The sequence below is a fragment of the Pleurodeles waltl genome, chromosome 7, assembly GCF_031143425.1.
Source record: "Pleurodeles waltl isolate 20211129_DDA chromosome 7, aPleWal1.hap1.20221129, whole genome shotgun sequence".
In the NCBI taxonomy this organism is placed as follows: Eukaryota; Metazoa; Chordata; class Amphibia; order Caudata; family Salamandridae; genus Pleurodeles; species Pleurodeles waltl.
Window position 1 is genome coordinate 702,699,847 of NC_090446.1, and position 13,683 is coordinate 702,713,529.

The 13,683-nt window shown below is 42.2% G+C and overlaps 1 protein-coding gene across 3 annotated transcripts in view; it reads left to right on the plus strand.

Moving 5' to 3' along the window:
- Positions 1-13,683, plus strand: part of AFF4 (ALF transcription elongation factor 4) — a 902,368-nt gene that overhangs the window by 31,925 nt on the left and 856,760 nt on the right. For all 3 annotated transcript variants that reach the window (XM_069244725.1, XM_069244727.1, XM_069244726.1), the window contains exon 2: positions 8,548-8,641. The gene's annotated coding sequence lies outside the window, so the exon portion shown is untranslated. The remainder of the gene's footprint in view (positions 1-8,547; positions 8,642-13,683) is intronic.

Here is a 13,683-nt window from a genome sequence, read left to right on the forward strand (position 1 = left end):
ACAACCAGCTCCCCCCTCCCCCCCACCGAGCCAAGACCATAACCACTAATTCTACCCTAGAAGCTCCCCAACAGGCTGAACCTTCTCTCTCAAAATCAAGGACTAATCACGCACCCAGACCCTAAAACTCTCAACCTAGAAGTTTGGCTACCTTAACTTAGCCTCAGAAAATATGTACATTGTAAAGGAAGCATGTAGACCCACCACACGAGCCTGTTATGCAGTAAAATGGAAACATTTTGTTTGCTGCTGTCAATCCAAACAAATTGATTCTTTCAAAGCCATGGTGCAAGATACTGTCTGCAACCTACTTCACTTACAAAAGGGGAAATTTAGCTTACAGTTCCATAGGGATATACCTCACTGCAATAACTGCCCACCTCCAGAGTAGACGGCATCTTTATTTAACATCCAGTCATCGAAGCCTACATGGAAGGACTTAGATGGCTAATTCCATCAAGGGTACCTCCAGCACCATCCTGGAACTTTAATGTAATTCTTACCAGACTCATGGGTTCCCCATTTGAACCCCTACACTCATGGCCTCTTCAATTTCTTTCTTGGAAGGTGGCATTCTTAACTATCACGTTAGTTATCTCCAAGTTTTAACTTTAGTAGAACCCTTCTTCTAAATAAAGAGTTAAGGTGGTGCTCCACACCCACCTTAAGTTCCTACCTACGGTAGTCTCTCAATTTCACCTCCACCAATCTATTGATTTGTCATTTTTTTTCCCTCTACCAGATTCACTTGCGGAAAGAGCTCTTCACATTCTAGATGTCTAAAGGGCAGTTATGTTCTACATAGATAGAACAAAAACATTTAGAAAATCTAAACAACTTTGTTGCTTTTTCACCACCTCATAAAATCAACTCCATATCCAAACCAGGCATAGCTAGATTGATAGTCAAATGTATCAAAACCTGCTATCATGAAACCAAAAAACCTTCACCTGTTTCTGGCACAGCTCACTCCACTCGCAAAAAGGGAGCAACCATGGCCAATTTAAGAAACATCCCTATAGCTGACATTTGTAAGGCAGCTACATTGTCCACACCACACACCTTCACAAAAAACTACTCTGTGGATGTTCTAGCATGCCAACAAGCTAGTGTAGGACAGGCAGTACTACGTACCATTTTTCAAACCACTGCAACGCCCACAAGTTAGCCACAGCTTCTAAGAAGGCACTGCTTTACAGCCTGTGCAGAGCATGTGTGGTTGTAGGTACACGTGCCATTGAACGGAATATGCTACTTATGCCATGCAAGCATCTGTTTGTGACCTGTAGTGCTGTAAATTCACATGCACGTTTCCTCCTCCCTGGACACCTGTGGCTGTTGCAGTTTCGTTATTCATTTACTTGTACAAACTTTATAATCCTTTCTCACCCTCCTGGGGGAAAACAAATAATCTAACAATAGTTGATGCCCATGCGCGGTATCACCAAGAGGAGTCACTCAACCTTGTGGCTCGAAAGACTTATTCTAAGAAATTCAACTTGCATAACTCCCAACACTAGATGGCAGGAGTATGCAAAGCATGTGAATCTACAGCACTACATGTGCCAAAAACAGATGTTTACAGGAGATATATATCTCCTACTGGCGGTCGCCAGTAGGTAGTTAGAACCTAGTTTCCACAGGAAAAGCGTTTTTTGTTTTGCCAATAACTTTGTTGTACCAATGTTTTTATTTTTGTGAAGATTTATCAAACACTGCCAACAAGTTCATCTAATTTCTTTAAAGTTTTGGGGTGATCCGTCAAGCAGGGGCTGAGAAAAAGGGGAGGGGGGTCTCCCAAAACAGCTTTTCCCAGTGTATTTTCCCATTGGTTCTTTAGACACCACTACAGCCTGAACCACTGAACAGAACTTTACCAAGTTTGGCAGGAAGCAAGATCTTGCTATGTAGATAATGCTTTTTGTTATTTTGTGTAAATCCATTCAGTAGTTTTGGAGTTATTAAAGGAAAAATAAATAGAGATCTGTGAGGAGCCGAAGCACAGATCTCATGGTGAGATCTAATTGTTTGTCAGCACTTCAACCAGGAAGTATTGGCAGCCATGTGGGCACCAATATACATGCTAGCACCCCATTGAAAAGCATTGTAGTGAATGGCAGGTTTTGAGGGTCGCAAAAAGTGGTGTGTGTGTATTTGTGTGTATGTATGTGTATGTGTGTGTGTGTATATATATATATATGTGTGTGTGTATATATATATATATATATATATATATATATATATATATATATATATATATATATATAGTGATACCATATTTTAGTTACAATATAAATCATTTATTCATGGTACCATACCAATTTTAGAAATTGTGGTGTCTTCTAAGGTGATTTTACCCTGTGAAAAAGTCTTCTGCTGGGATTATGTTGAGAAAACTGTTTTTACATGATTTTCCCGTAGAAGTTATGGAAGGTGCTCCAGAAGATAAAATGAGATCAATTTTAATGTAAATTCACATTCTCAGTCATATGAGAATGAAGTCTGACATTCTCCGTAAAACATGTACTTTAGCCTGCCTGCAACTTGATTCACTTGTGTTCTACTGCAGCCTCCCAGAGTGTTCTAAAGAGCAACTAGAGAGCTAACAGTCTTCGTTAGGACAAAGGTGTTGCACACCTAAAGCCATTTTGATTGAATCAAACTGGTAAAACTTAGAACATTTAATTTAGAACCAATCAAAATAAGGGGCGCATTTTGTTATAGAAATTACGGTTAGTGCTGTACAGAGAAAAATTAGGGCTTGTTTTCAGTCAATTGTCAAATATCTTCCTCTTCTATTTTATAAAAACATTCTGACATGCAGACTGACACATGCACTTTCAACACAGACAGCAGACTGCCATTTAACTCCTGGTGAATGGCAGCTTTAATAGTGTTCTAATGAGGAACTAGAGTGCTAACATTTTGAGTTTAAGTGTGGCACATCTGTTCGCCCTCTTGAGGGAATCAGAGTGGAAAACGGAAACCATTTTCTACTGTGGATACTGCAGTAAATGAGGAAATTCATAACAAATAAGTCTACCAAGATCGCCACCAGGGAAAAGAGCCAAAACGTAGCACAAATATCACCCAAGTATAACCCAACAGCAAAAGTGTGCAAAACACTTTTTTGTTTCTTTTTCCACTTTTATATAGCACTGCCTTTATCCGAAGGTGATGGAGTGCTTTTTATGAGCATCAGTTACATTATAGGACACACTCATTTTGGTTTTAGGACTGGGGAGATTAAGTTGTTTGCCCAGAATCACAAGATGTTGAGCTGATGCCGAAACTTAATTCTGGTTCCCCAATTGCAAGGTCTGCAGCTCTGGCCATACAACCAAATCTTGTCCCCTAAGTTTAACGTATAATCAAGAGATCAACTGGATAAAAAAACAAAGATAATTTAAAGGAGCTTTGACACTATTTGAGAACTCAGAAAATATGAGATTATTTTGTTTTTTTAGAGCACTAACCGTAATTTCTGTGGGAATAAGACCCTTTATTTTTTTCTAATTTCTAAAGGAAATGCTTTAGGTATTAATTTTGATTGCATCAAGATGACGTCAGGTGTGTCACAATTTTGTAACAAATTAGAATGTTAGCAATCTAGTTGTTTCTTAGAATACTGTGGGAAGGCTGAGGTCTAGGGCTCAGACTGATGTTTGAGGGTAGGGAGGAGGGTGCAGAGACAACAAGTTGAGCACACTGGGCAGTCGTTGGGGGGGGGGGGCAGTGGCAGCACAGCGGACCATGGAGGGCAGGGAAAAGTGGGGCAGGAGAAGCAAAGCAACTTTGCAGACCTGGCAAGAGAGGCTGCGGCAACAGAACACTAAGGGCAGTAGTAGTGCAACCATACATTCCAACAGACCTAATTCAGGTGCGAGATTCCCAGTGTTTGTAAGCCCAAAAGGGCTTTATTTTATCTGTCCCCTGCATAAAATCTTCTCTTTCAATGTAAGTCAGTCGGGAAGATCAATTCCTCAGGGTTTCATTTCTTAAAATCTCCTTCTTACCAAGTTCATGATGTTAGCACGTTTGGTGAGTTGGATCACGGAGGGCCAGTGGAGTGGGGTAGGGATATTGACTCGGATAAGGGCAAGAGGGAGATGGGCAGGGCTACCAGACTGACCTTAGGCGTCACGGGTTGCAGCAGCACAATACACCACACAGGGCAAGCGGTACGGCCATGCCGCAGATGGGCCATGGAAAGCAAAAGCAATAGGGAGGAGACCGGGTCATGCACATAAACAGAGAGCAGAAGTGAAAGTGACAAGAGCTCCAAGCTGGTCATACCTGACAGACAAAAGGGACAGTTGCAGAATAACAGTCCATGAAGGACAGGAGGGAGGTTACATGGGCACAACAACACACCAGACCAGGCATGAGGAAGGGGATAGGGGACTGCACATGGAAAGCGGAGGGCAGGGGGCAAGGGCGCAGCAAGCTCGCCATGGAGGGCAGGGGGGGGAAATGCACTGAAAGCACAAGAGGGCAACAGTGAAACCATAATGGCTTACATACCAACAGTGGAGGGAATGTGGGAGGGGATCATGGACAGCAAGCTTACCACACAGGATAGGTGGGAGGGGCTGTGGCAATACAGGAGACCATGCATGGTAAGCAGGAGGGCTAGTGGAAGCACACAAGACATGGTGGGAAACAAAGGTGGAGGGGGCAGTGGCATGCACAAAGGACCATAGAGGACAGAAGAAAAGGGTAGGGCTGGACGTAGACAAAAGATGGCAGCGGAAGGAGCTTCACAGCAGACCTGGCTGGGCAGGCAGGAGGAGCAGTTGCAGCACAACTGAGCACAAGGGCAGAAGGGAGTGGCAGCAAAATGGACCATAGAGGACAGGAGTGAGGTGATGGGGGCATAGAACTGGGTCAGGCAGGGTGGAGTTGGATGGAACAGTCAACAGCCAACTGACCATGTTAGGCAGGTGGGAGAGGAAGTGTCCGCTCAACAGAACACCACAAGTAGAAAGGAGGGGCAACAGCGGGTCCATGGAACATGGTGTGCAAAAAGGAGGGAGTAGACGCATGGACATCAGAAGGAAGGGGTGGGGGGATGAGGGCAGGGCCAGCAAGCTAAGCAGGAGGGCAATGATGGAAGGAGGAATGGCCAGGGATATTAAGCTAAATGTAGGGTAATGGCAGCCCATAGGACCTTGCAGAAGCCGAGCCACAAAAGGGGCTACCCAACATAACCCTTTAGAATCGTAGGTGTTTCTCATTCACAAAACTAAAGCAATTGCTTAAGGGGACAAATACATCACCTTTCAACCAATAATATGTAATTTATTATTGAGGCACTTTCATTTGTGTTATCTTTTATATTGTAATACGTTGACTGAAAGCATCATAGACACTATGCAGAAGAAGATTCAAACCACTGTGATTTTTCCACATAACTCATCAAACCAAATAAATAATAACTCTTGTTTATTTTTTACACACAATTCCTTATACTGTAGTTCAAACATTGACTGACCAAACAAGATGGACTGTACACATTTGGCTGTCTACGAGGTAGTCTATATTCTCATGACCTTATCGTCTCTTCTAATACACACACACACTGTGGGTACTGGCTGACGGGCTTCTTAATACTTCTATGCAATGTCTTGATATTTCAGACTGGGCTCGTTCTTTTCATAAATGTGTTGATGTGTTTCTGCCTAGTATCTAAAGGCCTCTTCAGGTCAATATAAGTTGCGTGTGTACCTTGTCACAATATCTCCTGCCGTGCTGTGTGGCCTTTGTCTCTTACCTTGTGTTTTTCTCTTTAAACCCCTTAATGTCTCTTGTTCAGCACTCCTGAGGCTGTTGAACGGGATGCAGATGATTTGCGTTCGGGTGGGGCTTCCAAGGGCTGCTCACTGTACATTGTGATGGGCATCTTAATGTTAAAAACAACCCTAGAAATTCACTGAAAAAAACCCAATGGTTACAAGGACATCACAGCTAGGAAATAGAATTAAAAAAAAACAACTCAATACTCACTTAAGGGGGAGTTCTCTTACACTGCTGCTGTGTTTTTTTGTTGTTGTTTTTTTTTTCTTCTCCCCAGCCTCTAGCAAAGATTTCCACATCCAAATGCAAACATGACTGTCACTAAACAAGGTTCTGTTAAGGTGACATGATGAGGCGTGTGCTCCTCAACGCTTTACAGAAAACAGCAGCTCAACAGTACTTCTTCCCATAAAGGGAACGTTCTCCAAAAAACATGATTTTCCCTGATCTGTGCCTGGTTTTGAAACTGATACTACCCACATTTTTGTCTCTGTTTTTATGGCAAAAAAAAAACAAAAAAAAAAAACAAGTGATACAGTATCCGCATTCACACTATCATAATGGTCATACATAGATAGTATAATCATTGTTGGATCAGTCATGAAATAGTACATCTTTAGGGAACTTAAACTTTGGCTCACTCTGACCACTCAGCCCAATGCCTCCCAGCACACCTTTAAAGCAATACTTATTGCAACTGCCTCACCATGGCCCACTATTGCTGAAGCAGATAAACTCTGCTTAGTATAAATTCAAGCTAGCCTGGCTGATGAAGGGTGATACCCTGAAGCCAGTCCCATGATGCTTGTTTCTGGTCCAGGGAGGACCTGGCCGTTCGGGCTGGACTGTTCCCATGGGTAACAGGGTCAGGCCTGATTAGCATATGGCTGGGTCCAAACTGGAATGGCATGAAAAGCAAAAAAAACAAAACTGATGGATTAAACCCAGATCTGTGACTGGGGGGGGGGGGGGGGGGGGGGGGGTGAAAGTTTGCTCTGCATTCTGTCCATCATCTGTTGTTTCAGAATAAGGCGAACTCAAGAAGGTAATTTACTTCAGTAGACTGCAAAATCCTAACTCTTAACTTGAACGTTATAAAAAGGAATCATACCTCCAAGTCTCAGATCTAGAACTAAATTGATGTAACTCCTTTTGAGGGTGGTTGTGCGTCTGGAGATGTCAAGACAGAATCGCAGATTGGTGTTTATTAAATAAAATCCATTATCTTGCTTAATGAAATTCCAGGACCTGCCTATTCATCCAATCCCCCCTCTTGCTGTATGCTGGCCTGGAGTTCTGTGATAACTTTGCCAGTTGCTGCATCTTCCCACTACTAGTTTGGAAGTAACTGTTCCTAACCATGCCGGCTCAAACAGCAGGAGTGGTAGTGGATAAGGGGGGTGGCTTACTTAACAGGGATGGTGCATCCTACAGCCTACTCGGGCGTGTTGCATAGGAATCCATCTCTGCTTTTTGTCAAGACTTGGATGGAGGGACGAAGGAGCCTCTTTTAAAAATGATCAGGCACATGTAGTTTGGTAATTAAGAGGGCATGATCTGTGTGGGCCTGTCACTCACGTCTGTTTGACAAAAACAAAGGGCGAAGAGGATTCCTCTAGAACACCAAATCCCAATTGTACAGTTAGGATGGCGAAGGCAGCTACAAGATTTGAGGTCCTAAACAAACCTTGTCACGTCCCTTCAAAATGGTTGTGAAATTATTGCAAGACTGCCTAGAAACTGAGCCCATATCTTCTTGATTTAAGACCTTGATAAGACTGGGGAAGAAAGGATCTCTGAAAGAAATAAGCATCAAATGAAAGAATACTGTTCTGGGAAGACTGCAGAGAGACTTTCCCTGTATTATTCTGGTTTGAGAAACAGTGGCAAGACTCTAAAGTACTTTAATGTGCATACTTTAATATAAGAGAGAGGTTGATTGGAATTAAACTTTTTTTTAAATGTATTTTATTTTAAGAGAAAATGAGTTATTTGACATAGTGAATACTGTGAAGCAGTGGAGGCTAGCAAGGAAAGACAGTTGTTGACCCTTGAGTTATCTTCAAGCTCTGTACCAAGCACATTCAAATCTCTTTTACCCCAGATCTACATTTGGTTCTTCATGTTTATTAGTGGCTACAAGCTAATAGACATGAATTGGAAGACCCTTGCAAACTGAGGGAAGATTCACACAGCCTAGCTCTACAAGGTATGCTTTTGGTCTATGACAATCCTGATTGTGCAGACTTGAATATCAATCTAAAGGTTTCATCTGGCATATTTGTGCTTCTGTAGTCTAGATATTTGTAGTACAATTAATAGTGCATACTGGAGAATATATCTCAGAAATGTGTACATAGTTTGTGGTATCTTGGTGCCAGAATTTCAGGTAAAGGGTTCAGCGTACTGAATTGCCCTGTGACTTAAATTGGGTTTGCTCATTGAACTCAAGACTAATTAGATTTTGTTTATATATTTTATTTTGAGGTAGTCCTCTTATGTCCTGATATAAGCACCTCACACAGTGATGTAATATCTGCTCTTGTAAATGGCAAATTTTCAAGTCACCAAAGATAGTTGTTGGAGCCTCCTGTAGACCTTTTCCGTTTAGCGGGTGCCTAATACCAACAGTGATCATAACAGCAGAATTATTAAGCATTTTGTACCTTGGGTCCTAAATGATTTGTTGGTCACAATCTATAGATGAAAGCGACTGGAAAGTTATGTTAACAAGTGTCAATTTCTTTTCAGGTCCCCAGTTTGGAAAGAAAAGACTGACCAGGAAGAAGCATGTTTGTCGCACCGCAGTTCTTTCAGAAAGCGTTTGTCGTGGTGATGATCACTGGTAAGAATGTTACTAGTTGTTTCTTTTTAGTATGGGTTAAAGAAATTGTTTGGTTTAGGCTGGTTTAGAATCTACTCCGGGTCTGTTGTGTAACCTCATACATATATCTTTGAAATTCTCAAATTGCATCTGGGACTCAAACTGTAGGGTAGCTAGTGGTTAATTATTTGGCTTTGTAGTTCTTTGGGGGTAGTGTCCTTGACTTGTTATTTTCTGGATATGAATTCGGTATATCTGATTTCGTTTCTATTAGAATGTGATCTCCCTGTTCAACATTTAAAGCCTAGAATTTAAATTGACACCCAGTATGGAATGTAGAGAGCTGGATAGACCGTCAGAATGATCTCTTTGTGGGCTACAGCTACCCTTACAATTCTGCTTTGGGAACACTCTCTGGCTTCCCGTTTGTGTGGTGTGGCTAAAAGATTGGTTCTGTGTATGCACTACCCTGGCCATGCAAACCAATAAGGCTGTGGGCAAATAAACCAAGCATAACCTTGGGTGTCTAGATAATGCTTTGGACCTTGCACCACATCTGAAGGGCCTGCTAGCCATTCTAGTACATAAAGTGACTTTTTTTTTATTTACTTGGCATGGTAGGAATTTATGTTCGAAGTCCTTGCAAGTTTGGGATTTGGGCTTAGTTCCTAACATACATATTACATGTTTTGCCAATTGACAGGGGCAATCATCATGACTGCCCCCTTGACCCTATCTTACTGTTCCCTGTGGCTGTTGGGCCATTGATGCAATTGTTTCAGCCAAATGAGAATATCAGAGATTACTGGTGTCAGCAGAAATGAAGACTGCCATCATTATGTTTTTGACCGTCCGATATTCCTGAGAAAACAATTTGTTTCTGGCCACAGGATTGTGCCAATTTCTGAATGATTTTTGCAGGCTTCAGACCTATAATGTAAACTCTTAACTTGAATCCTTTCAGAGGGATTAGGAGCACTGTCCACCTTTCCCTACAACCCTGGTGCTGATAGGATGGGTAGCAATAAAAGACATCTCTCCTAAAAGTATGTCCTCCAAAAACATCCACTGCATAATCTCTCCTGCCCCCCCCCCCCAAAAAAAATAGAATTGATTGTGGATGGGTAATTCATTGTGATGTTGTGTTCTTTAAAGGGGTGAATCCCAATTATTTCTTCAGTTGGAGTATCTTTGTGGCATTCTTGATGGATACTGGGCTCCAGATCCTGGGCCCATAGATAGAAAAGTATTGTCTTCTGCTGGCCTGGCCTGGCCTGGCTACCAGTGCTTTCCCACAGGCACATCTTGCTTCATATTCTGTGCGATATTGACACCATTAGGTATCATAAAGCCCTGATCCATCTGGGTTTGGTTATTAAGAGAGACATTGCACAGCACTAGAAGATGAGTGACCCCCCTCACACGATGAGTGATTAGGAGTAGGAAGACATGTCTCGTCTTAATAATAAACTTGCGCCTGAAGGGCCGAACTGTCCCCAAAAAGGTTAATAAAAGTGGAAACAGTGGTGAGAACAGTTTAGTATGAGTTAAAGCTGTGCGTGTGGGTGACCGCTGATGGGTGGAAGGAGGTGATGTTCTTTCACTGATAAATACTTTTGCCACTGTGATGCAGAAAATTCGTTTTGTCTGACTAGGATCATCTTTGATGTTAGCTTTCTTGCTATAGTACATGGCCAAAAAAAGTCTATAAAAGTAAAAAGTCACCTTTTATGGTTTCTAAATTATTTGCATGTCATCCTTTGTATGGCAGTGCATGCCTTGTGTCCAGAACAACACATGTAGGTAGAGGATGTTTACAGACGTTTAACAGGTGATGGCCATGAGTGCAGTGAGATTTAGTTACAAGGAGACTATTTGAAAGAGAAGTTGACTAGTGTCAGCAAGCTCACTGGTAGACAAGGACAGGTACCAACCTGTTCTGACCTAAATCACCCAGTCAATCATTAGATGGTCTAGACTAAAAGTAGTCATCCAGGTTGCCTAAAGCTACTATTGGCTAATTGACTGAAATGACATCTTCACTCTGACCCAGTATTTTATAGTCATCTTTTGTATATGTGAAAGGAATTGAGGCCGCCTTACTGCTTGAAACCCCAGTTGAAGGTCTTCAAATAGAGCAGGAGGATGTTAATGGTTTTAAGAACTTCTCTAGAAAATTAATTAGGAGTTCACTATATGTTCATAGAAGTAGGTGACCGGTGTCAATTTTGTCACTCTACAGAAAATATTATTTTTGTGTGATAATTTCATGTCCCCTATGCCAATGTGGCAGGAAAGCACTCTATGTAGCATTCCCAGTATTATGTAAGAACCTCTGTGTAAAGTCTACAACATTCTCTAGCTAACACCACATATTTTAGTTACTTAATTAGGAAAGTTCATGACCTTTATTTTGTGTGTTGTATTGAACACACTTTCCAATTTTGTCATTTTTTAAATGAATACTAATTAATATCCAGTACAAACAACCCTCTGCATCTGACCCCTTTTCTCTATTTGTTATTGCTTCTTGTTTTCTAGGATGGCAATGCAATTTCAAGTTCAGTTTTGCACATATATAGAGGAGGGTGGTAGGTAACAATAAGAAACATGGACACAGGACAGAGGCCCAGTTTTGATTCCATGTCATAAACAAATTGGACCCAGCTGGTATATTAGCTTGATGTACTTTTGTGATTATTTTTAACATACGCCATATCTAATTCCTTCCCGCTCAACCATTGAGTATGTCAAAATTATATGACTGTCAGGTAATGCTAATGCAAATGTATCTCTCAGGGTTATATGGACTGGGTGTTGCACATTGCTGACTTATGTTTTATGAAGCATTTATCTAGAGGAAGATTTTGTCATGTTTGAGGGCATTACTCGTTTCTTTTGGTGTCAAGGAGTTGAAATAGTGAAGTTGAATTTCAAAACAGCAGGATACTGGAGGTGACCATACACTGCTTCTCATTAACTTTGGTGCTCAGCTCCGTTACAGAGCTTCTGGGGAGGGTGGGCTACTGTTGTAGAAGTCTGAATGTGATAAAGAAGCAGAGATAACTTGAAGACCAAAGGGCTTGTGGGAGGCAGGCCCAACATTGGTGGAGCAGCATTCCCCTGCATGGGTGGTGAGGAGAAGATGGGGGTCTAAGTTTGTGATGGGTGCCACAGGTCTCAGGATTGCTTGTGACAGAGGTTGGCTTTGATTGCCATGGAGCTCCGACATTGCTCTGTTTCTTTGCGTTCGATAGAGGGAGGTATTTTTTTTTTTTTTTTTTTTTTTTTAATCTCTTCAATGAATGGATGAAGAGGGACGCTACTGAAGAGGAGGGTAGGAATTAGAGGGACGGTGCTGAGGAAGTAGTGGCGCACTAAGCAAGATTCTAACGAAATTCAGCAAACTTGAGAAAGTAGTCTGTGAGCCCTGCTTGGAGCACATGAACTGCAAAGTGCTGACTAGAGTAGAGTCTGCATTGAATAAGATGTGGTAACTGGTACGGGAACAGCAGGTGAAGTGCTGGGTGATTCCAGTGGAGAATGAACTGAGCTCTAACACGGTTTAAAGGTATGGCCTCTAAGTAAGGTTTACCTCGTCATAGTAATGGTGAAACTCCTATGAATTTGATGCCTCTGGCATATGAGAGAGTGCTGGGATTCCCCGTTGTTTACTCCTGTTTATTATTTTTGAAATACCTCTCCAATAACGTTTTTGGTTTATTGGTAGCACAACATGCAAGCTGCCTTTTGAGATGTCCCTGTTTTCCATCAGAAAAAAGGTGCTAGTACAACCATCACACGATGCAGTATTTTACAATACAATCTTTAGATCTCTCTTGTGACAGCGCATGCACTTGCTAGCACATGTGCTCTTGTGTGAAAGTGATTGACTAATATTAGTGGCATGGATCCTGCCCATTGCTTACCATTCGCTGGTTTCATTGTTGTCATTATTACTGCCTCATAATTGGGCACTGTGTGCCTGCTTCACTTCCTTTTCTCTCGTCTGGAGCATGGACCAAGTATTGAGTGCCTCATCTTGATTAGGGTCTTTCCGCTGCTGGCACTGAGATTGAGTCCCTATTTTTCTTTTTAGCTAGTGCAGTCAGACCATCCCTCACATCCAAATTGTATGTGTTGCTCTTTCCCACTCACCCCCACCCTGTTTTCTGTGATCTTTCGTGCCTTCAGCTCCCACCCTGTTGTTTGTGTTGTTTCTGTGCTGTCCCACCATAAGAAAAAAAGCGATATGACCCGACAAGCGCATGCCGCGTCATAGCACTTTATTTTTCACTTACCTGTTTCCTCAACGTATCGCTTTATGGTCGGGTGGGCAAGCGCTCTGACATGTTGCCTATCTGTAGGCTTTCAACCACGCTCACCACACGCCCATCACTATCACTTGTTCATGGGCTTGCCTTTCAAAAACCTTTATCATTGCTAAATGCTTTGCGTTAGCCCCTCCTTTGGTTGATTTTGTTACCGTCTTGGCCATCAACCCTGTTACATGGATAATTGCATGTTTGGTGATAAGTTTGACTGCGAGCAGACTTATTTTTCTTTCGGTGTCTCTCCTTCGTGTTCATGGCGGCCATGGATCTTTGAATTGGCTCGTAGGATGACTGTGTGCTGAAAGGGGGTAGAGTGAGAATGTGGCCTGCATCAGGGGTCAATGTAATTTATTTTCTGCATCCTCTTACTGAGGTTAAGTGCTGAGTCGAGGCGTTGCCGATTATGAAGTCAACCTAGTTTCTGAATGCCGGGGCTTTCCTCCTCTCTTAGAGAGGCTCAGTGCCTCAGCCTCGTGAGTCGTCCAGCATCTGAGGTTCCTTTAGTCACTGACTGTGCTTGACCAGTTTGGGCACCTGTACCAAACGTCCTACTGTGAACGCAGTTCAGATTGCTTCGCGGCAACCCGTCATCATAGTAAGAGCATTCTTCCAAAATGCTAAAAATTTGATCTGCCTCTAGACTGCTTGGGGATTTTGACAGCATACATGGCCCTTCTTCAAGTATATGATAGTACTTCGAGTGAAAAAGGTTGAAGTGCATAGGGAAAT